Source organism: Equus caballus, chromosome 1 (assembly GCF_041296265.1).
Source record: "Equus caballus isolate H_3958 breed thoroughbred chromosome 1, TB-T2T, whole genome shotgun sequence".
Lineage (NCBI taxonomy): Eukaryota > Metazoa > Chordata > Mammalia > Perissodactyla > Equidae > Equus > Equus caballus.
The window spans coordinates 178530632-178556606 of record NC_091684.1 but is presented as its reverse complement, the minus strand read 5'-3'; the positions used below and the strand labels follow the sequence as shown (position 1 = coordinate 178556606).

The 25975-nt window shown below is 37.5% G+C and overlaps 1 long non-coding RNA gene across 1 annotated transcript in view; it reads right to left on the bottom strand.

The window, feature by feature from the left end:
* Positions 1-17943: 17943 nt before the first annotated feature.
* The window catches only part of LOC138925122 (uncharacterized), a 33559-nt gene continuing 25527 nt past the window's right edge, over positions 17944-25975 (bottom strand). The window contains exons 2-3 of the long non-coding RNA XR_011440902.1: positions 23021-23142; positions 17944-21783 (exon numbers count right to left, since the gene is read on the bottom strand). This is a non-coding gene — a long non-coding RNA (uncharacterized lncRNA). The remainder of the gene's footprint in view (positions 21784-23020; positions 23143-25975) is intronic.

Here is a 25975-nt window from a genome sequence, read left to right as displayed (position 1 = left end):
CTAGAACATTTTTGAAAGAAAACATTGACAAAATGAGGGCAGAGAAGGAATGTTTACTGAGTACCTACTGCCAGCCAGACCATACCAGTACTTTTACATTGATTTAAAATTTAATCCTCACAAAAGCAGGTGAGGTGGCTCTTACTATCTTCATATTTCAGATAAAAAACTGCTACTCAGAAGTTTAACAAACTTGTCAAAAGTCATCCAGCTAAGAAGTCTGTCTGGTCCCACGCTATCGTCTTCCACCCCCTCTTCTCTTTCTCAAAGCAGGCATCTTTACTAAATTTTTCATAATTAATAAATGTTTAAGCTATGTAAATATTATCAAATGTCTAAATTGCTAACTATTAAGGTATGGAAAGAAGAAACTGTCTTTATTTTCTTTACTATTTCAAAGGAGATGCATACACTGCCATCATATCACTAAAAAATGGAATTTTGGATCCACTGATTCGTATATTTCAAGACATGTTTTTCACATAGAGCAGAAATTTGGAATCTCTAAAATGATATCTAAAGCTGGAGCTTGTCAGCTTCTGTCATTTATCAAATCAGTCTTTTTACAAACTGAATTTCTTGGTCTTGATTGTGAAGGGCATATGAATATGACAGTGTCAAGGTCTGACATGACTCAAGAAAATATGTTTGTTCTGATTTGCTGTGCATGAAAAATATTAATCCCACAACATGTAGGCCTACATTTACAAACCATTGCAAATTGATGCTCTGCATATTTTGGTCACAGTTAATTCTGATATAGTTGAATGCGAAATTGGCCATGCAGTATTATGAAGATGAAAAAGTAATTGTTGTACGTATTTTGTTGTTTGAATTTGATACATAGTACTGGTTGAGAATCGTTTTACTTAGAAAATCTGCTACTGACTTAAAAAAACAGCTTTTAAGAGTTTATAAAATGTTTTTATGCTTTGTCTGATTGAAAGACAAGAAAATAATTTCTTTTAAATGTATAAAATTCCAGATACTATTATTGTGAAAAAATAGATTATAGAAAAGAAGCTACTTTTGAAGTAAAGATTGATTTAGTCCTACAGGAAAATAATGACACATGCATCATAATACACAGGTAAAGATAATTTCATAAAAATATTCTATCAAATAAGAAAAATGTTGTAAAGTTTTATCTATCTATGATTTCAGTAAAACTGAATGCAGTATGTATATAAAGTATACAGTGTATCTATATCAATATATATTATATAGGAAATTAAAATAAATAAAAACCAAAAAGAAAATCTTTACTTTTTGATAACTTAGTAAATCACTGACTAATGAATAATTCATATGCTCTTATTGATGGATCGGAAGTTCACTTTTTCTTGAAAACACTACCGCTTTTCTTTACTTTGGTTTCTTTTTAAAATTTTGATTATCTAAATATTTTTGATGCATCGAGACAAGGTTATCTGTAAACAACATGATTCAATAATGAGAATCCAGATTCAATCTGAGGACCTGGACTTGATACGGCTTTTGATTGTATACAGTTTTTGTCATGAAAATAAGACAATACAACACAGAATTGGACATAACTGTAAGTGTTTTGTCTAAAATCTGTGATTTTTCAAATCAAATCTTAACTGAACTCCAGCATAGAAGAGAATACGAAATGCATGTGTTAACTTTGGTATAACCATGCTTTGTAAGTTCAAATTTCAAATAGTTATTTATTGTAAAGTAATTAAATAAGAACAAGGATAGTGTTTCTATAATTTTTAAATTACAGTCGTGGGTGAATCATAATAGCCTCAACCTCAATATTCAATTAATTTCTAAATGTTACTTTGGTTTACATGTATGTGAAAATCTTGATTCACATAAAACATTGATTTCTGAATGCAATAGCTTTGAATGGCATGCCTTGCAATCTCATGACATACCTGATCATGAGTGATCCACAAACATGAAAGAGGATTCATAGGAAATTATTTCAAAGTTGAATTATTACTAGTTATAGTATAATAATGGTTAAGGGCATAAAGTTTGAAGGCTGAAAGATCTGAGATTAGAGTTCTGCCTCCTCCATTTAATTGCTATTTGACCTTGACCTCTTTAAACTTCTTTCTTGAGATTTAAATTAGAAATACTAATCATACCTGCTTCATAGGATACTAAGTGAGATGATATTTACAAATGGATTGGCTGAAATTATGACATATAATCAGAGCTGTATTAATTTTGAAAGAGCATGGATAAATGGGCTCAAATAGATTTAAATCTTTATAATGAAATATTCAGTTGTGCCATTTTTTTAAAATTTGGGTAACATGCAAATTCTTGTTAAATTTTCCCTCAAAATTTCAAAACAAGTTTCTTCTATGCCAAGTTACTTACAAAGTAATAAATGGTCTTATATTAACATACAATATAAAAACAAGCAAATGGGGAGCTCTAAAATATTTTTTCTCTTGTCCAGTTGAATTGTAAAGATTTCATGTATGTCAGCATATAAACTCATTAGTCGAGTAACTGTATGCACATTCTTGTATTCTCTTAGCTTTCTTTTCAGACAATGTACTAATTGTATTTTCCTGGCTGCCTGCTAATCTAATATAATTGTTGCAATATAATAGAATGTCATTTAATAAGTGCATTTTCAGCATCAGATTCAAATTGTGTTTGCATACATTTTCGATAACATTAAGCTGTTTCATTTATTCTGAAAGAATCTGAAAGCCTTATTTTTATGCTCACTTTGTTTTGTTTCAAATGATGTTGTAACTTGGCAGAGACTGTAGAACTCTTTTCAAAATTTCACTGCATAAATACACTGAGGGTTTGAGTAGTTTTTATTCCCATAAAAATGATCCCAAATGAAAATAACTTCTCTTCAACTTTCTTGTCTTTAAATGGCTAGTGATTTTCTAGAATTTCTGCCGTAACGTTTTATTTTTTTACGTTTCTGTTAATGTGAATGACATCAGCTATTATAGTCAATAATACATGCTACTTCATCTTAAAGCAGATCAATATCATCATCAGATTCTTTCCAAATTTTTTACCAATAATTTTAGCTTTGAGTAATTTAACGCTTTTGAAAAAAATAATAGTTATAAATTTAAAAGTTATGCAAGAACAAAACCTTATAATACTACTTTTATAAAAGCTCGTAGAAGAATCCAAAATTTAAAATAGGTGCTGAAACTATTTTAATACTCTGTGTATTAGTCAAGAGTTCTCCAGAAAAATGGAATCAATAGGTTGATAGGTAGGTAGATAGACAGATAGAGATAGAGTATAAGGAATTGGCTCACGTGAGCATGGAGAGTGACAAGTCCAACATCTGCAGGGAGAGTTGGCAAGCTTGAGACCCAGCAAAGCTGATAGTGTAGTTCCAGTCTGAAGGCAGGCAGGCTGGAGACCCCGGAAAAGCAGATGCTGCGGTTTGAGTCAGGCCTTCAACTGACTGAATGAGACCCGCTCGCAATATGGAGGGTGATATGCTTTACTCAATCTGCCCATTTAAATGTAATCTCATCCACAACTAACCTCACAGAAACACCCAGGATTTGTTTGATCATATATCCGAGCACCTTGTGGCCCAGTCAAGTTGACATATAAAATTAATCATCACACCATGTCATACACACAATTTGTTATGTCGTTATTTGCCACTCCATAACAAAATATTACCCTACGATCTGAGCCTGCACCAGTAGATATGCCTGAGACTCACCTGGCATTAAATTGAGTGCAAAAACCTATGCACATGCTATAATAGTGTTCTCCCTTTCACGGTTTACAATTCTTGGAATGCAGGGGTCTGAATCTTTTTCATACCAGTGTAGCATTAAATTATACTGCGATGAGTAAATGAAAAGTTTCAAACGTATGCAGAGAGATGACAGAACAAGCTTTTTCTGATATACGTAGAAAATGACTTAACCTGGCACAGGAAGTTAGCTGATGGTCTCTGATGTTTTAAATTCAGCACAGAACATCCTTGTTATTTTGTTCTGCTTTATTTTATAGTTAAAGTTATTTTCTATTAAATTTTTACCAACTTTTGCAGAATTGGAGTCCTTTTTGTACCAATCCCTGGCAGCCACTTTTTGCTCATATTTATGGGTCACAGATCATTACCTGAGAAAGTAGCGCTTTGAACATCAACTCTCTAAAATTCACTGTAAAATATCCATGAAACCATCTGGAAAGGAAGAATTTTTCATGCAATAATAAAGAACAAGCATATTCTAGATTCTGCCAGGAACTTAAACAATCCTCTGTCGATAGTTTGCTGTTAAAAATCAGTGCCTGTCTGGAATCCTCTCCTTTCTACCTATTTCTTGTTTTCCCTCCAGTAGTTGGGTTTCTGGATATATTTGGTAAGATCATTGTGTCAGTTCAACTATCGTACAGGAGCCCTCTCTGTCCACTAACTTTGCGGCTTTATACCCTGTATTGGCAAGTAAATTGCCTCTGGACATGTGCACATTTCATGTATTTTAAAAGCACATCAGCAGAAGCATTTGTCTTTGTGGTCCCAGCCCTTTCAGAAACCTTAGAACACAAATCATGTTCTTGTCTGCTCACCTTATTTTTGGCCTTTGATTCCTACCTACAACCTGAGTAAAATTCAATGCCACCTCCAACCTAGACGGCCTCATTGCATTTTACTTAGAAACAAATCAGTTTGACATCTAAACCCCGAACAAGGGTACTTAATCCCTAGGCACCTGTATATGTATGCAAAATTATATATGTGTGTGCCTGTATACACATTTTCCTGGATAGAGAGTCTACTATTCATTCAGTCGTGACTACGCTTTTCATCTCAAAGAAGTAAAGCCATTGATGCATTAGGAAGAACAAGTTTCACCAATGTCCTCTGCATTAGGGTTTCCCAGAGGAACAGACCCAGTATATACATACAGACAGAAAGTGAGTGAGAGAGAGATTTTAAGCAATTGACTCATGTGATTAAGGGGGCTAGCAAGTCTGAAATTTACAGGACTGGCTGTCAGACTGAAAATTCTGACAAGAGGTGATGTCGCTATCTTGATTTCAAAGAGTCTAGGAGCAGAATTCTTTCTTGAGGGATCTCAGTCTTTTCCTTTAAGGTCTTCAACTGATTGAATAAGGACCATCCACATTTTGAAGAGTGATCTGCTTTAATCAAAGTCTACTGATTTAAATATTAATCATATTCCAAAAATGCCTGCATGGCAACATTTAGACAGGTATTTGATCAAAAATTGGGTACTACAGCCAAGATAAGTCAACATGTAAAATTAACCATCACACCTTCTATACCCAAGGGCACCTTTCTGGGCACTCTCTCTTTTTTTTTTTTTTTTTTTTGAGGAAGATTAGCCCTGAGCTAACATCTGCTGCCAATCCTCCTCCTCTTTTTGCTGAGGAAGACTGGCCCTGAGCTAACATCCATGCCTATCTTCTTCTACTTTGTATGCGGGGTGCCTACCACAGCATGGCTTGCCAAGTGGTGCCATGTCTGCACCCGGGATCTGAACTGGCGAACTCCAGGCCGCTGAAGCAGAACATGCGAACTTAACCACTGTGCCACTGGGCCAGCCCGTCTGGGTACTCTCTTTTGATAGTAGTATCCTGACTCCCAATAAACATTCAATAAACGTTAGCTTTGTATTTGTATATTTCAGCCTGCTCTTCTGCTTCAGATCCGAGAGGGGCTACCTACCATATCTCGGCTAAAAGCAAAATGGATTACAATCTTTTTATCCTAACTATCCTCCAGAAGCTTGCCTGAATCTCTTTGTCTCTATTCAAAAAGGAAAGTATGTACTCCGTAAAACCAGTTCCCCAACATCCACAATAATGTCAATAAGACCAACTACTCAAGTTAAAGGACAAGTAAACAGACAAAAAAAAAAATTCCCATAATGAAAAAACCAGAAGTAGAAAGAGAAAACAAGAGAACTTAGAGGTAAATCTTTGCCTTTGCCCTCCAAGTTGCTAACTGATTTGCTTCCTGAAATAGGACAAAGTCAAAGAATCTTGAAGGCCCAGTTTTCCAAAAATTTATACTGCCTAAATTTAAACCCACTAATCACTGCTGTTTAGCAATGCTGTCTTGACTTTATTGTTCATTCCCCATGAAAAGAATTCTTAGGATCAGGAGGGAGGTTAGAGAGGAGAGAGATTGTAGTTGACACCATTTTTCCTTAAGATGAAAATATACTATCTTTGGAGGACCTGCCCTCCCTGGAGAAAATACCTGTTGTAGTAATAACTGTTATAGATAGGGGGACATCATATTCCTTGGAGATAGTGCACTGGCAAAAGTCTGAGACTGCTTCTATAGAAGAATCATAGAATTGTTCACACAGCCACGTGCTGTTTAATGACAGGGATACATTCTGAGAAATGAGTCGTTAGGTGATTTCATCACAGTGCGAACATCATAGAGTATACTTACACAAACCCAGACAGTATAGCCTACTACACACCTAGGCTATCTGGTACCAGTCTTATGGGAGCACTGTTGTGTATACGGTCCACTGATGACTGAAACGTCATTATGCAGTGCATGACTATAGTTGGAAAGGGTCTCAAAGTTCATGATGCTCTATCTCACACTTGAACAATGAAATCACAAGGCCCCAAACAGATTCAGCACCTTGCCATAGTTACCAGATATAACAGCTATTTCAAACCTTTTCCATGCTTTTCAAGCCGCTCTCCTCTCCCTTTCCTTGCCTCTTGAAAAATCACCCTACAGCCTTCAAATTAAAACTACTATCTTCATTCTACCTTAATTTAGCTCTCCCTTCATACTCATTTTTAATCTTCCCTTGCCCCTGAGGAAAAAACTGACCCCTTTCTTTATCAAAGCTAACCCAGTAAATGATCTTTGTCTTCCCTCCTCCTCTCCCCTTCTAGGACCTGAGATCTTCAACACGTGATCTGAGAACACCAGCACCCGAAACACATTTTGCTTATTTAAAGTTCTCTTTTCTGGTCTCCACGTTAATATTACTGGATCAGAATTTCTGGAATGAGGCCCAGACTATACATTTTTACCCAAATTGTCCAGGTGCTTCTTATGCATACCAAAGTTTGAGAAACACTGCTTTTGATAATCTCCATCAATAGTTGCCTCTTTCCCTAACAGATCCAGAAACTTCCCCTTAACTGGCTCTGAAATTTGGCTCCTATTCCTCAATATCATCTACAAATTTCACTTAGAGGTTACTTATAACCCCCTAAATGGCCTTTTCCCAGTACCTATCCTTCCTGACGTCTTTGTAGCATAAAAGAATAGTCATGTCATAAAGCATTGAACTTGTGAACCTTCAGTTATGCTCACTTGGCCAAAGACAAAGGAAAGAAAATGACAACATAAGCAGATGATTTATGTACCATTCCAGTCAATGACCTCTGCTTCAAACAGGCATCAGATGGGATACTTGAACCCACCACCATCCAGTAGGTCTCTCATACTGTGAGCTACTAGCTCACTGAGTGTGAGTCCAGTGTTGAAAACTCTGTGTTTTACATTCAACATGATCCCTACATAAAATTCAATTATGTCTTATGGATTGGGGAAGGAAGGAAGGAAGGAGAGAAGGAAAGAAGGAAGGAAAGAAGTATGCAATCCAATTTGGGGAAGAAAATAAAACTTGTGTTGAATTTTTATAGAAAACCTGTGTGTCAATATCTAATGTGGCACTTCTATAAAGGCTTTTGTAAAATAGTTTCAATTTCATGCCATTTTCAACTTATGTCATGAATAAAGAATCTAATCGTGAATAAGATGAGAATTCACTGTATAACTGACTATACTCTTTATTAAGCCACTTCTTTCCTTAGCCTCAACAAGAGACTCTCATCTGGCTTTTCTCTTATATCTCACTCTTCCTTCTTGGATCTCCCTAACTGGTTCCTTTCCCTAAAAATGAAGGCATTTTTAGCCCCTTCCTTCTCCCTCCTGCCGTTATTTTCTCTGGCTTCTTCCACTGATGGGTCCTAATAGTGGACAAGACCATCGTTTAGTTTCTGAATTAGGCCCAACCAAGGGCAGAAGTCTTCCAGCGGCACCAACTCCACCATTTAAGTAGATTTGAAACTGAGTCCTAGTTCCTAGTAATGGAACCTAGTGGCTCAGCCACAAATGTCAGGATCCTGTGTCGCTCCGCCAAGTTTCCTTGTTACCTTTCAGATACATTACTTCGGTACTTGGGGACAAACTGCTGGTGCCTATGTCACTTGGAAGTTACAGGAAGTCTCTGTATCCTCCTCTGCTGACCTTGTCAGTGGGCTGACTTGTTGGCCTATGCTCTCTGTTAAACATTATCAGCTTCTCTAATTTTAAGTTCTACCAAATAGTGAAGCTGAGGAACTGACCAAGTGGCTGATGAGATGGATCAATGCCTGGAGACAGAGTTCCAGTGGACCCAGTCGTGGAGACTATGGGAGCTGAAAGTAAAAGAAATGGAGAGACAGGGAACCCTATTTTGCAAAAGTTTATCCTCTCAGGCATTTTTTGTTTCATAACTACTATCCAATATTAGACTGAACTTTAATAGTAACTTTTACAATTTATGATATGCTCTGACTTTTATTCAGAAAAGACACACATTTCTATGTTTGAAAATGTCAAAGAATCACTATGAAATTAGTTCTAATCGGATCCTTGCCATTAGTGAAGTGTGAATTCAGCAGCATTCAGAGGAAATGGCTTTAGGAACATAAAAGTTAATCTATCATGCTAAAAGATCATTGAAAACACTATTTTATAAGCCAAATTGATGGCAGCTATATTAACCAAAATATATTTGCAAAGGAAATTTTTAAGAAGTATATCTTTATTTCCATTAGATGAAAGTGTGTGCATATCTCCACTCATATGAGCAGACAAAAGCACAGAATATTTGATACTTGGAAAGGACTTAATTACATAGTCTAGCACTTTCATTTTATAGACGAAGCTACCAAAGCCTAGCAAAGGCAGTCTAAATAACATGTCTAACATCAAGTTACTGACCTTACCAACTCTAGGGCTCTTCTCCAATGCTATTTCATTTATGCAACAACTGTCTATTGAACACCTTCTCTGTGTACTGAAGCAATGATAAATGGAAAGATCCTGTTCCCAAAATCCCACAATACAAAGGGAAAAGCAGACATGCCAATAACATAACCCAAATATCAACTGCCTCAGCATTGAGCTACCACACTTCCCTTAATATTTAAACGAACTCTCTTAAGCTCCTATCATGTATTTTTTGGAAACCATAGCTTTCTTTACCATCTATTGACTTCTCTGGAGGTTCATATTTCTCCTACTGAAATTCGCTCTAATTTCCTGTTTTTGATAAATTTGCACAGTCGTTTTATCTTTTGTGACCAAATCACTCTAACAGGGGAATAGAGATAATTTATCTCAGATTTCCCAAAGCACCCATAAATGTAAGACTTTAATATTTAACTTGGTTTCCTAAAAAGTCAGGTATAGTGAATGGGATTAAATCAGAGCTGTAGCTTTTAAGATCTTCTGGTTGTAAGCAATAAAAGAAAAAAAACTCAAACAATCCTAAACTATTCATTCATACAATAAACAGTTCTTGGTCCAGGCACTGGGGAATTAGCAGTGAAAAAACAGTCAAAAATCCCTGTTCCTGGGGAGATGAATTTTTCTTGGAGGAGTCAGATAATAGACAAGTTAAATAAACAGATATGGGTGTACAGTGATTATACTAGAAAGAAGGTTAGAGCAGAGAAGGGCATGAGGTATAGAGCATCTTTTAGATAGGGGAGTCAAGGGAAATCTCATTGAAAAGGTGCAGCTAAAGAAAAAGCTGAAGGAACTGAAGAAGTGAGCCATGGGGACATCTGGGAGATGGAGTTCTAGGCAGAGGGAACAGCAAGTGCAGAGACACTGAAACTGGCATGTTTGAAGAAAAAAAGGCTACCAGCATGTCCTCAGCAGACTGACAGACCAGGAAAGCAGTATAGAAGGCCTGGAAGATAACGGTGGTCTATATCAGAGAGAGCTATTTAGGCCAATCGAAAGACTTGGGCTTTTATTCATAGTGGAAGTGTATGACAATAGTGGCATGGTCTGACTTACAGTTACAGAGGATCTCTCTGTTTACTGAATAGAGAATAGGATGGCAGGAGTGAAAGCAGAGAGGCATTTGGGAGGCTATGGTTATAATTCAGTAGGATGATGTGGGTTTAGATTAAGGTAGTCGTAATGGAAACAATAAGTGGTGAGATTCTGAATATACTTTGATGGAAAAGCTGACAAAACTTGCTAATGGACTAGGTGTAAGAGAAATAGGAGAACAACTGGGAGGATAGAGGGGCTTTAGAGGAGGAAGAACTATTCTCCTTACCCTCTAGGTTCTTCTGGCTGGCCTAAGAATTAAACTGACATGAGACAGAATAACAGGAGAAAATCAGATAACGTTTAATAAGATGTATACATGGGAGAAACCCAGAAAATCCGAGTAACTTGCCCAAACAGCAGAAGCCACTACCTTAAACATCATCTTTAGCTGAGTACAAAGGAGGATGTTGGGGGTAGTGGTTTGGGATTTCAAAGAGGAGGAAGGCAACTTACATTTATCAAGCAAATGTTTGATAAACAAATGTGGACCATGCTTTGCAAAGACAATGAGAGATAGAGAGGACTTTGATTAAAAAGCCCTTGTTAGGTTCCTTCCTGTCTATCACATCTAGTTTATATTATACTATAGTTATCTCATGGTGTTAGCTCTTTCCTGGAACAGGCTTTCTATCTTAAATTCTTTTAGGTAGTTGGGGGAAGGTCAACGTTTCTTTCAGAGTCTTTTGTTCTTAAAAATAATCCAGCCAAAGAGACGCATTTTGGGGTGGCAAATTCTGATCCCTCATAGTGCCATTTAATAAAATTAGTAAGACTACAGAAGTCTACCTGGAAGGAGGAGGGTCAAGAATTTGGTTTTATTCAATAAATGAGATTCATGAGTCATCTAACTAGAAAGAACAGAGGTTTGGCAGGCTTCACATCAGTTTACAGATCATTTCATCTTAGTGATGCAATCAAGTCATAAAAAACTCAACATTTTCTTTTCATCTTTCCATCTCTGTTATTCATAGTCAGAGTCTTCCTAAGAATGGCTCCCCATGTGGTCAAAGGATAACTGACATTAAAATTAGAGCTATTTACCTTCACATGCAGTAGGATAGCAGGGCAATTCTCACAATCATAAGACAAAAAGTCTTGAGACTCTGCTGAATGGATCTTTCTTAACCCAACTCTTGTGACTCAGAAAATGTCAGGAAAAGAGTTGACTGGATTAAGCTTAGATTACTTTCAAACTAATCACCGTCTAAATGGTATTATGGGATTACCTGATTGTTTAGACCAATTTGCTATCACTGTTGGAGAAGGAAGAAAGGTTAATCCCACCCAAACCAAATGGCTGCTACATAATCAGGAAGAGTGGAATAGATGCTGTAAAGACAAGCGCAGTGCCCACCATAAATGTGCAGAAGAGCAAATGACTTAAAAATTAAATACTGGATGCAACTATTCTTACAAGTCCTTTGGCAATTCCTATCCTGGGGAAATCTCGCTGGCTGTTTTTTTTTTTTTAATTGAGGTTCCCCAACAGAAAAGGAGTTCCATATTGCCTAACCTCCTTTCTCTCAAAATCTTTCTCATATTTCCTCTTCATACTACTTCTCAGGCTCCCTAAACCTCTCTCCTCTGTGTTGCCACTAGAATATTCAAAATTCCTATCACTTGTCACTTTACTGTGCAGAGAAATTAACTTCAAGCCAGTTTTACATACATACAATTGTTTTGCATAGAAACAAACAGGTGGCCTGTTAAATGAAAGAATGTTCACTCCAGGTATGAACTCCTTAGCAGAACAGAAGAACCTACAGAGATTTTGAAATTTTGGTCTTTTCCCTTTAAACACATATAAATTTTTATTCTTCCTCTATCTAGCTCAGTAAGTGAGAGGAAACTACATGGATCTTTTTTAACAGATATGAATTACCTTTAGAAAACAGAAGCAGCAAGACAGCCCAGATTATGTGTGTTTATCTGAGAATTTGTTTATTGTTTTAAATAGACGTTTTTCCCTCTTTTACAATAATTATCCAGTGAATCAAGAATTCTAAATAAGCTATGTATAAAGTGCTATCATAGCTAAGTAGAATGTGCATCCAATTCTGCCCAGCATGGTGGTAAGAACAGGTATTAAGTATCTTATAGACAATAGTGAAGCTACTGACAGTTTCCAAGAGACAAAATTGTATCCTAGAAAGATAACTGGAATAGTTATGGAGGAGCAGTTGGGAGGACGATGACTAAATCTAGATGCCATGTGGTTGGTTGGGAAGCTACAGCTACAGCTTAGTAAAGACAGAACGAGGGACTGGCGCAAAGCAGTGACAGAAAGCTTGGAAAGAGGCCCCAGTTTAAAGATAATTATGAAGTTGAATTTTTATGTAACTTCTCTAATATTTCATACAAAACTCACAGTAGTATTATAGCAAACATATAGCATACATCTTTGGAAGCATAAAGATTAAGTGAATAATTTGTTATTTTTGTCACATCCTTTTGGATTTTGTTCTTTTACTAACATCTTTTTTACTTCTTCCATTAACACGAATTTTGCTTCTAGGAAATGGTCTTTTCCCACTAGATACAGTCCGGTTAGATCAATCAAGAGGCTCTGTTTGCCTCCATATTCTTCAGTTGAGACCAATAAGATGGATCCTCTCTGGAATTTGAGACAGTGGGGGCGGGGAAGAAGAAATGAAGATGGCCAACAGCAGTACCCGATGAGACTGTCTATTCGCTGTTGCTGTCAGGATTCCAAAAGTTGCCCTGAATCTTATCTTTTAGATTTTTCAGATTTCCTTTTAAGAAAGCTATCCTTATATCTCCCTATACCCTCCCAAGAAATTATTTTCTGCCTACATTAGCTAGGATGGGTTTCTATCCCTTACAACAAAAGCAACCTAAATAATGCAAAGGTATGATAAAAAACAAATGAGTCAACCACTCATAGGTGGAAGTTAGTATATTGATAAGGAGATCTGATCGGTGGTTACCAGGGAAAAGGGGGGGTGGGGGGAGGGCACAGAGGGGGAGGTGGTGTACCCACAACATGACTAACAAAAATGTACAACTGAAATCTCACAAGGTTGTAATCTATCATAACGTTAATAAAAAAAAAAAAAAAACACAAATGAGTCAAGACATAACAGGGTTAGGAACCCATGTCTCCTAATTCTCAGTCCAGTGGCTTTTGTACCATGACATGCTACTCTTAAGTACTGAACAAAAGAAAATGTTCTTCAGACAGAAGAAATATAGGATCTTATGGAAATGTATTCTTCAAGACTAGAATGAACAATAAGGAAGGATGTAGTAAGTGGTTGAGATCCCATGAGACAATGGCAAAGACCAAATTAAACATTACACATGCTAGTACTTTTTGATATTACAACCTACCTTGGCTATCTCTGGGGAGTCTATGAAAATACTGAGCAAATCTAACGCAGTCCTGGGGCATCTAGTAGTACACTGCACCACGTGCCAAGTTTTTGGACTTTATCAGCAAAACAATCTGGGAATTTCTGACCCCACATTGCTGCTGCTGCTACCACTGCTGCAAAATTCCATTTTGTGGTTTGTGGGTGAATTAAAGAAACTTAAATCAAGACTAAATTGGAGCTTTTGCAAATAATAAAACGCCTAGTTGGATAAATATAAAATCATCTTCTTGGTTCACTGAGTGTGCAAGAATAAAACTGAATGGAACCAGCGAGCTCCTTTCTGCTCAGTTTGCCCCCAAGTTTAGCTGATGATCAGACTCGTGTGATTGGGCCTTGATCTTTCTGGCTTCTGGCAATGAAGGAATTCTCTAATTTATCTGCTAAGTAGGGAATATGGCTCCCTCCAGTAGAAATCAAGCTGAAATTTACAATACAGGAACTATTGGAAGGGGGGAGGGAAGATGAATTCAAAGAGAAACAAACCAACAGACTGAAAAATCCTGAAAGCTGCCACACATCGGTGCTGAAAACATTGGCAGATTGCCAGAAATTATTTTGGCAGGAGATAGTCAAGTTTAGAAAAGCTAACTTTAGAATGAGGAAAGGCAGTTAACTGGAGAAAAAGCAACAATAAAAATGGATAAAGGGGAATAAATGTAAAGAAATAATCAGACTTGAATTCAAAAGGAGACACTGACAGTCTCTTTGTTTTAATGAGAAAAATACCAAAAACAAAAAAAAAAACTTTTACAGTTTCCAATCCTACTTGCTGAAGAATTACTGAAAATGAAAATCCATTGTAACTAAGCAACCACACTGACAATTTCTCTGATTTGGTATACTGTGGTCTAAACAACAATAAAATAACATTATTGGTAAATAAAGGGTAATTTCCTTGACCTTGACCAAACAGATCTGAAAACTACTGGTCGTATCCTCCCATTGGTCTATTCTCCAAAGCCTCATTGCAGGAGGTGACCTTTTTTTCATAAAGTCGTTTTATTTAGATTCCAAAGAAACTAAAGCAGAGAGAAGAAGCGGCCGCAAATTAATCCGTCCTAGCCTTCGCTCTCTTCCTACTTCCCGTGCATCACGGGGTTCCACGTCGAGGGGGGTAGGGGAGGAAGGTATCAGGTTCCTTGACGAGGGAGATAACGCTCAGAGGAGAGTCCTGACTTGGTGGGTGGGATTCTGCGGCTCCCAGGGCAGCTACCCGCACTGGGGGTCGGTGATCAGGGGTGGAGGATGGAGATGTACACGTCTTGTGACAAGTCGATAGTGGTCGGGAACGAAAGGCCAGCCGGGAGTAAGGGCAGTTGATAGAGAACTTGAGACGTGCATTGATGTAGCCCTCCCCGTAGTAGGTGTTGGAAGGCCCGAAGATGGCCACCTCCCAGTTGTACAGGTCACCTTTGTCCACCAGGGTTAACTGGAAACCCTCGACTGGCCTCTCCTGCAGCGCCTTGAGCTCCAGCAGCAGCGCCTTCTGAGAAGTGGGCGCTAGCAGTCCTGGCAGAAAACTGCTTATTTTGGCAACACGGGATGTCAGGACGGCAGATCAATATTTCTAGATGGGTTCTTTAAGGCTACAATTAATTTATTTGAAACATTTTTTTATTAACTGAGTTACAGAATAAGTAATTTGACAAGGAGATTTTGAATTAATTGTGAAAGGTATTTAACAGAAGATAGTATTTAAATATGATGGAGCAGCCTAATAGCATAAAAAGCAGAAGATGAAGGGAACTTCCCTGATAACCAACTGGAAAACAATTTGAGTCCCTTATATTGAGTTATTTAACTTCTATAAAAGATTATTTTGTTTTTTGCTTATCTGGATGACGATCTGTGTGGCAGAGATGTAATGGTATAAGTATGACTGAACAGTCTTCTGACTTTCATTCTTTAAAAACCTTATTACTTTTATGAGCTACGGAAAGTTACTTTAATAATTAAACTATGTAAAATGTAATAGTATCTGGGATTATATTATAAATGCGTTCAGAGTACAAGTAAAAAGTTGAATGATCAAAACTGGAGAATAAAAGTAGCTTCTACACCAGAAAAGTTTAAAAAATTGTTAGTTTAAAAATCTGAATTGGCATATGTTTCTTTCTCTAGACATTTAGACTTCTTATGACCTATTTCTAAATTTATTGAAGCTTTGATTCAACAGCAAATGTTTTGACTTGTTGATCTTTCTTTTAAAGCATTCCTCTATTCCCAAATGATGTCTAACATTGCTGTATTGTATATATGACTCTCAATGCAATACTTAATAACTGCTATCGTCTGTGTAAGCAGATGTCAACGATCAGAAAAAAATGAGGTGACTAGAATTTACCGTCCCTACCAATTATATTTTCTACAAGATGTTGATGACCTATGCATCAAACCTATTCATGTTGCATAAGAGGGTCAATTTGTTAGGCAAGCACGCTGAAAATTAGTTAGTTCCTCTGCAATTTTTATTTTTGTCGTTGTTTGGAGAGTGCCATCTACTTAGGATGGCATCGTTTTAGCATTGAGACCTATTTCTAAACTGGATGGAAAAGATGTGAAAAAATGGAGCACAAGTTTCTAGACTTGAGCTTTTTCTGTTATAAACTGTGAAAATGACAATTATTTTAATGACTCAAATCTGAATGAAGATCTGTAACATATAAAATATTTATTTATTTATTTTTTTTTTTTTTAAAGATTTTATTTTTTCCTTTTTCTCCCCAAAGCCCCCCCGGTACATAGTTGTGTATTCTACGTTGTGGGTTCTTCTAGCTGTGGCATGTGGGACGCTGCCTCAGCGTGGTCTGATGAGCAGTGCCATGTCCGCGCCCAGGATTCGAACTAACGAAACACTGGGCCGCCTGCAGCGGAGCGCACGAACTTAACCACTCGGCCACGGGGCCAGCCCCCATATAAAATATTTAAATAAATATCAGCACCCCAACACTAGGGATACCTTCCTTAGCTCAACTATGGATTTATTGGTGAGGAGACTCTTGTGTTCGGAATTTCTCCTGGTCCATAATCATTCCAGACTTTGGATTTATAAAGGAAAAAAATTTCACTAACTGTACACCCTTTTCAGGAAAAGCTTTTACTGCTTTTTCCTCAATTCTTCTAATGAGCCCTCTAGTAACTCCACTGAATGATAATTTTCCAATGTCTAAACAGAATGTGGAAACATGTAGAATATGTATTTTTCCAGTTGTTTAATGGTTAATTTACATGGCAGGGGACAGGGTCTTCTTTTCTAAAATCTGCAGTTGTACAACCAAATTCTCTTAAAGGTCCCTAACTAAATTGTCTGTGGATCCCAATTTTATTTTTCCCTCTCAAGATGTTAAAATTACTCAAATCAGAAAGGATAGTTTGTAATATGGATATGCAGATAAATACTCCAATAATTTGGGATCTCATTACCTGAGCAATTCTGTTTGGGAAAGGCACCTACTTTTTGACAACTCCATGATGCTCTGCAAGTCACTTAACATCTCATGTTCTCATTTTCCTTCTTTATACAGAAGTTGAAGGAAATGGTCCTTTGGGTTATTTTAAGGTGTAATATTTTATTCTGTTCTCAAGAATACAATTCTTGAATGCATAAAGTTATTGATCCCCTTCCTTTCTTAAGCTAGCATTATCAACCTACTATGTATGTGCCAGACTCTATGATAGTAATCTTTTTTCAAAATGGAGTTTATTTTTTTAGAACAGTTTTAGATTTACAGAAAAAACAGAGATGATAATACAGAGTTCATTTATACCCTGTACACAATTCCCCCACTATTAACATCTGATATCAGTATGGTACATTTGTTACAAGTGACAAACCAATGTTGAACAATTATAATTAACTAAAGTCCATATGTTATTTGAGTTTCCTTAGTTATTACCTTATATTCTCTTTCTATTCCAAGATCCCATACAGGACACTACATGATATTTAGGTGTCCTATCTCCTTGGACTCTTCTTGGCTGCGACAATTTTTCAGATCCCTGTTTTTGATGACCTTGACAGTTTTGAGAAATATATGTCAGGTATTTTGTTGAATGCTCCTCATTTGGAATTTGTCTGGCTTATTCCTTCATGAATAGACTGGGGCTATGGGTTTTAGGGAGCAAAACCACAGAGGTAGAGTGCCATTTTATCACATCATATCAAGGCTACATACTATTAACTTGATTTATAACCTAATATTGAAGTTGATATTGACCTTGATCACCTGCCTGAAGAAAACCTTGCCAGGTTTTCTTATTGCTTGTTTTCCCACCTTCCCATATTGTTTTCTTAGGAAGAAAGTCACTATACAGACCCCACACTTCATGAGTGGGGTTTAACGTTCCCCTTCCATGAATACAGTGTATCCACATAAATTATTTATAATTCTTCTACAAGGGAGATTTGTCTCTTCTTCTTCATTTATTTATTCATTTTATTTACATCAACATGGGCTCATGGGCATTTAGTTTTTACTTTGCGTTATAATCCAGCCCTTCTGTATTTTGTCCCACAAATTTTTTCCGCCTTTGGCCATTTGCAATTCTTTCATTTGGCCCTGTTATCCTTTCAATATACTCCGTCCATGTAGGATCAGGTCCTGGTGAGGACCCTCTTCTGGGTTGTAGACTGACGACTTATTGTATCCTCACATGGCAGAGAGAGCGAGCTACCTCTCTTGCCTCTTCTTATAAGTGTACTAATCCCATTCATAAGGGCTTCACTCTCATGACCTAATTACCTCCCAAAGGCCCCACCTCCAATTACCATCACATTGAGGATTAGATTTCAATATATGAATTTTGCGGGGGAGACACAAACATTCAGTCCATAACACTTCCTTCCTTTCTAGCACTACATGACTTATCTAATATATTTCCTGGTCCAGTCCTAGAATCAACCATTTATCTAAGAAGCTCTGGTTCCTCTTATTTAAGAATGGTATTAGAAATCAAAATCTGGATGCTAGATGTGCTTGTTGCTACTGAGGTGTCATTGCTTCTAGGATCTCTCAATTGAGAGAGCAAGAAAATATAATTGCATATACTCCCCTATGTGCATACATATAAGTATTTCTATATGTAATATTTATATCTATATGTATATTAAGCTAGACATGAGTTCATACTGATGTCTCCAGTGCCTATCCTTTACTACATGGATTGTTCTAGCTCTTTCCCTTTCTTATCTCTAACCTCCACTCGAACAGTGAGAAACTGGGTTTCATCATCTTCTATTCATTTATTTAATTGTTCAATTCAAATATATATACGTGTAGCAGTATCAGCATTGTTAACTCATACCCCATGGGAAACAGCTTTATCAACTAAAGTACAGTGTTTATGTGCAATTCCTTTTGCCTTAAGCATTATAGGCTTCACTCATTTCCAAAGTTATTTACCTTAGCACCTGTCATCCCTACCTCCTTCATTGAGGTTTTTTTCATACACTTGTAATCCTTTTGTCACAATCTGCATTACATCCTGGGATTCTCCAACAATCTAGATAACTTTTTCAATATTTGAATACATTAACTTTCACTCTTTGTGCTATAAGGTTCTATAGGTTTTTGACAAATATCTAATACTGTGTATCTACCATTACAGTATCACACAAGATAGTTTCACCCCTACAAATAAAAAGCTATTTTTCCCCTTTAGAACCTTCTCCCCCTCCTCCTGAACCTCTGATAACCACTAGACTTTTTATGTCTCGATAGTTTTAACTTTTCCAGAATGTCATATAACGGGAATCATAAGGTATGTAACCTTTTCAGACTGTCTTCTTTCACTTAGCAATATGCATTTAAAGATGTTTCATGTCTTTTCCCGGGTTGATAGCTCATTTCTTTTACCATGGAATAATATTCCATTGTATGAATGTATCACAATTTGTTTATCCATTCACTTATTGAAGGATATCTTTGTTGCTTCCAGTTTGGGGTGGTTATGAATAAAGCTACTATAAACATTCACATGAAGATTTTTGGGGGGACATAAGTTTTCAAACCAGTTGGGCAAATACCTAGGAATAGAATTGCTATGTGTAGCAATACTATGTTTAAAAAAACACCCTAAAAACCTGCCAAATGATTTCCAAAGTGGCTATACCATTTTGTAGTCCCATCAACAATGAATGAGACGCTGCTCCACATCCTCACCAGTATTTGGTGTGGTCAGTGTTCTGAATTTTGGTCCTTCTAATAGATGTGAATTGGTATCGTATTGTTGCTTTAATTTGCATTTCCCTGATGACAGATGATATGGAGCATCTTTTCATATGCTTAGTTGCCATTTGTATATATTCTTTGGTGAAGTGTCCAGACCTTTTGCCCATTTTTTAAATGGGTTATTGGCTTTCTTATTGTTGAGTTTTAAGAATTCTTTGCATCTTTTGGATACCAGTCCTTTATCTGATGTGCAGGGCAGGAGAGACTGAGTGGTGCAGTTCACAGGGATACGACTCACAAGGCAAAGAAGATCAGAGGATGAATGTGAGTAGCGGGTAGGGCTGGCAAACAGGGTTCCAAAAGAGAGAATGACCATCATAAAGATTCTTTTCATGTCAGTACACATGATCTCTTTCTTTTATTTTAAATTACAAAGGAATGAAGCTAATGGAATAAAGAAGGTTAAAATTTAACTTTGAAAGACTTCCTAATCAAGAATTCTATTTTGCTATGTTTTCCCAAATTCAAACCTATTTAGGTGCTGTCATATTGACACTAAAATTTATGTGGCATACACAAACTTGGAAACTGACATAATGTAAACATCATCTAAATCTATAAACTTTACTTCAAAATCAATTTATGTAATATGTAAACAAACAGGCTTTCAATCAAAGTTTAATCAACTTATTATTAAATATTAATATAAAACTGACATTCCCTCTAATTTATGTAACTACTGATCAAGAAAACCTTTAATTTACTTTGTGGTCTCAAACCTCATTTGTCTTCTTCAAGTAATAGGAAAATATTCCATGGTCAAAAATTGTAAAAGTCAATTTATGGAATATAATTTTAATATTAAGCTTATTTCAACTTGAAAAAGTGCATTTTCAACTAATTAGGTCTAAAGTTATATAGATTCTTTTTAAAATTCATGTTAACCTTTTTTTAAGATTTCGAATACACTTAAAGATACTTTGATCCTATTATTTGGCAAAAAAAAATTATTAACCTTTAAAATATTTAAACATTTCTAATATTCTTTTCTAAGTGTGCATAGTTTTATCTTAGATATAACTACCACTTGAGATAAGGTAACCATATAATTTATCATTCAAACAAGTACAGTTTGTGAATAAGAGAGGGCAATAATATTAATAATGATAATGGTAATAATGAGACAATGGGCATAAACTGAGTCTGTTCTGGGCCAACCTGGACAAAGTGTTAAACCTAATCTTAATTTAAAAAATCTGAGTCAAACATTACCAAAGATACTGAAAAGTTTATAAAATACCTAGCATTGATTGGCACTAATATAAGGATCTATTATTTATAGTAGATAATAACTAACTTATTTAATACCAAACTGCTGATATTCACTCAAAGTAATAATTAGAACAACTTGATCTTAGTTTGTTAATAAAAGTTGGAAAACTAAATATGACAGCAAATTTTTTTTCTTTTAAGGAATAATTTAAAAATATATTGAAAATCTTTAAAGGATTTTCCTCCTCTAAACTTAACCACCTAACAAGTTCCCTAAAAGACCACCGTTAAACGTTAGTTGCTTTTGTTTATGGGCATGTTTTTCAAAGCCAGTTCAAAGCATATCAAATTGTCAAATACTACCGGTTATGTCGGAACCCCAGGAAAATATCCTACTTGGGAGCTAAGACATTCTGATACAGACATCTAACATTTGTTTTCCTTTTATGGAAAGGACATAAGATTAATAGACCTTATCTCTTGCGTGCTGTTTTTTGTTTGTTTGGTTGGTTTTGGGTTTTATGTTTTGTTTTTTGAGGAAGGTTGGCCCTGAGCTAACATCTGTTGCCAATCTTCCCCCTTTTTTTTTCCTTCCCATAGCCCCAGTACATAGGTGTATATCCTAGTTGTAAGTGATTCTAGTTCTTCTATGTGGGATGCTGCCATAGCATGGCTTGATGAGTGGTGCGTAGGTCTGCACCCAGGATCCGAACTGGTGAACCCTGGGCTGCCAAAGCGGAGAGTAGAAACTTAGCCACGGGGCTGGCCCCTTGCCTGTTGTTTTTAAGCAGGGGTAAACCAAAGTACCTCTTTCCAGAGATAAGATACGTACCTGCAAGAAAGAAGGAGAAAGACCAATGTCTAAAAGATTTCTGCTTTAACCTCCTGTATTTAGAAATTGTTTGCTTGATTTTTATAACATTTGGGAGCTATTTTTTCTTTTATAGCAAATAAGACAAAGGAATACTAAATTTCACAATAGATGCACAATCACCTGGGGGTAGCAAGATGGGCAATATGTTACTGTCAACAGTGTCCAAAGGAAGTAGCTGCAGGGGAAATTTGCCAGACTGATGGGCCCTCAATAGGGGAACACAACTTTTACCAAGCAAGGAGAGAGCTGGGAAATGTCTAGTTAACTATTGCTGCACAACATACCACCCCAAAACTTAGTGGTTTAAAACAACTATTTTACTGTTGTTCATATTTCCGTGGTTTGACTGGGTTCAGCTTCGTGGTTCTTCAGAGCCACATGATGTCAGAAAGGTATACAGTCATCTGGAAGTTCAACTGAGCTGGAAGATCCAAGATGGCTCATTCCCAAAGTTTCCAGTTGGTCCTGGCTATGGACAAGGGACTCCACTAGGTTCATCAACCAGAGTGTTCTTCTCCATGTGGCCTTTCCATATAGAATCGGCTTTTCACAATATGGCTACTATAGTCTAAGGGGCAGGAAGTAGAACCTACTAGTTATAGGTTGGATTCTCCAGAAAAAGATTCTGACAAGAAGTTTGAGATACAGGATATTAATTAGGGATCAACACCAGAGGGGGAAAAAAAGGTGGAAGAAGCAGGATTAGGTAAAAGGAGAAGACAAACTGTGATGCAGTTGGTGAACCTGCAGACTTGTCTCACCTCGGGAAAATGTCCAGTTCCTTATACCCTCCCTGTGCTTAGTCCTCAGGAAGGGCATGACCTCGGTGAGCCAGGTCTCTACACTGAGGCAGATGCTAAAGGAGCCAACAACCTGGTCTGTCTGATGTCTTCATTCCTCACTGCTGAACAGCAAGTTCTTCCCTAAAGTGGGATCTGAGCAGCTACTCTTCAATTTGCCACACTAACAATTCTCTTAAAGCCTAGGCTTTTAGTTTCTAAACAATTTCATCAATTTCACAGCCATTTGATTGATCAAAGTTAGTCAGAAGAGCAGCCCCATATACAAGGAAAGGGGAAATACTCCACCACTGCATTTTAGGAGTAGCATGCATATACAGAGAGGTGAGGAATTTGGAAAAGCACTTTAGAGTTTGCCCTCTGGCTGTTAGAATTCACATGCAAAGTATACTCACCACCTTCCCAGACCTCTGCAAATTCCCATTCCTTTATGGTATCAGCTCATATCCAAGGCCCTTATCAGGTATATCAGAGCCAGGTGTAGAGGGGGTCGAATCTTCAAGCTCATCAGGAGCACCTGTGAACCAAAAGATAAAGCATCAACAACTAAATCATTATCTGGGGCCAGCCCTGGTGGCCTAGTGGTTAAGTTTGGCACCCTCCCCTTCGGTGGCCAAGGTTCATTTCCTGTATATGGACCTGCACCACTCATCTGTTAGTGGCCATGCTATAGTGGTGGCTCACATATCCCAAAAAGAGGAAGATTGGAAGTGGATGTTAGCTCAGCTCAAGGTAAATCTTCCTCAGCAAAGAAAAAAGAAAGAAAAAAAAATCATTATCTGCCCTGTAAATACCCAACATACAATAATGAGGAAAGGCCATGGCAGCCACAATAGAATCCTTCACTCTAAAAGGGTGAAACAGGAAACACATAGCAGTTACTGGTTCATAGCAATTCTGAAATCTAGCAGGACATGTCACCATTTCCTCTTTCTCCAGGGACAGAAAACGTCACTTGACTGGGGCCCATTTCTACTCCCTGAGAATGGGTCTCCATGGCTCTGCCTCCTGTGTCATCCTTAATTTTCCATAAGAAGTGGAATGTGTTTGGACCTAAGGAGTTTTCCCAGCCTGTGCCCTGCTGATAAGAGATTAATAATACATTGGCCTTGCTTTCATTTTGAACTATCTCTGTCATTTTTAGTCCAAGCTGTTAGAATTTCTGTTAATAATCAGAGTGCTGATTAGAATCAGGGTGCTGTAAGGACAATATATTTAAGATTCTTGAAATTCCTTTTTTTCCAGCCCAAAGGGACTAAGAGGCACTCCCTTAAGATTCTTAGAAACTGTTGTCTAGCTGAGAAGGTCAACAAGGCAAGCCCTTAAGATTCTCAAAAGCCCTGTTGTCTAGCAGAGAAGATCGAAGGGACAAATCCTTAATCTTCCTGAACGCTGAACAAAGAGTTTAAACTACACTCTTCAACTGATCTTCACGCTGGGGCTGGTTTTCCGGCAGCACCCTGGATCTGATCTTTGTCCCCACATGTTGATTTACTCTGAAAACTCTTTTGTGGGCTGGAGGGTTTGGAGATGAGAATAATTTATGTCCCAACTCAGCAAATCCTTATTTGAAAGTGTTTCTTTAGATCAGGGGTTGGTCAACTATGGCCCACAGGTCAAATCCAGACTGTCACCTGCTTTTGTCAATTTTTTTCTTGGAGCACAGCCACACCCATTCACTTACATGTGGTCTGTGTCTACTTTTGTGCTCCAACTGCAGAGTTGAGTAGTTGCTACAGATGCCATATAGCCTGAAAAGCCTATCCTGCTTGAAAATTGAATGGTTCTTTCCTTAGTGCCTTTCATCCTACTTATGATAAGATATACCTAAAAGAAACCAGTTGACACAATATTGTCTAAAAACTGCCTTAGCCAAATACACATTAGTTCACATAATCAACTTACACTTAAGTCTGTTAGAAATATTTTCTATCTTTCATATTGTCACAAGTTATAGCATTGTTAAACATTCTGCCTCTACATAACAAGGCAAAAACTCACCTTTGCTACAGGCTCAAATAACGATTTCCTCACTGTCTTTTTTTTTTTTTTTTTTTTAAAGATTTTATTTTTTCCTTTTTCTCCCCAAAGCCCCCTGGTACATAGTTGTGTATTCTTCGTTGTGGGTTCCTCTAGTTGTGGCATGTGGGACGCTGCCTCAGCGTGGTCTGAGGAGCAGTGCCATGTCCACGCCCAGGATTCGAACCGACGAAACACTGGGCCGCCTGCAGCGGAGCGCGCGAACTTAACCACTTGGCCACGGGGCCAGCCCCGATTTCCTCACTGTCTTACCAGCCTCCATTGACTGTCTCTGTGAGGTCCTTCTGGCCTACACCTATTGCCTAGTCCCAAAGCCAATGCCACATGTTTTAGATTTTTGTTACAGCAGCACCTCACTTCTAGCTACCAAATTCTGTTTTGGTTAATTATTGCTGCAAAACAAAGCATTCCAAAACTTACTGGTTTAAAATAATCATTTTATCATCTGTAATGGTTCTATAAGTTAAACTGGGTCAGCTGGCCTCTTCTGCTCTTCGTGTCAGCTGGCAGTGCAACCCCCTGGGGCCTCAGTTAAACATAAATGGCTAAGATGGATGCATTAGTTATTTATTGCTGTATAATGTGTAAATCCAAAACTTAGCAGCCTAAAACAACAAAAATTTATTATCACAGTTTTTGTGGGTCAGGGATGTGGGAGCAGCTTAGCTGGTTGATTCTGACTTGGGGTCTCTCCTGAGGTTGCAGTCAAGCTGTTGGTTGAGTTGCTGTCATCTAAAGTCTGGTAAATCAACTTCATGTGTTCACAGGCAATCCTCAGTTCTTCATCATATAAACCTCTCCATAGGCTGCCTGAGTGTCCTCATGACAGGGCAGCTGACTTCCCTGAGTGAGTGGTCTGAAAGAGGGCCACTAAGATGAAAACCACAGTGTGAGTATAATGTAATATTGGAAGTGACATATCATCCCTTCTGTGGCATTCAATTGGTCATACAAACCAACACTAGCACAACGTGGGACTACACAAGGATGAGAATAATAAGAAGCAGCCTTCACTGGGAGCAATACTGGAGACTGGCTACCACAATGACTCACTTACATAGTCGTCAGTTAGTGCTTTATGTAGCTAGAGTGTCTCAGTTCTCATTTTTGTGGTTCCTCTGTCTACTTTGGGCTTCTCAAAGCATAGAGGCTATTCCAGGAGGCAGCAAGTGGAAGCTGCCAGTTCTCTTGGACTTGAACTTGGACGTCCCAGAATGTCTTTTTGCTACATTCTATCTGTAAAAATCATAGACCAGCCCAAATTCAAGGAAAGCAGAAATAAGCTCCATCTCTCGATGTGAAGAGTGGCA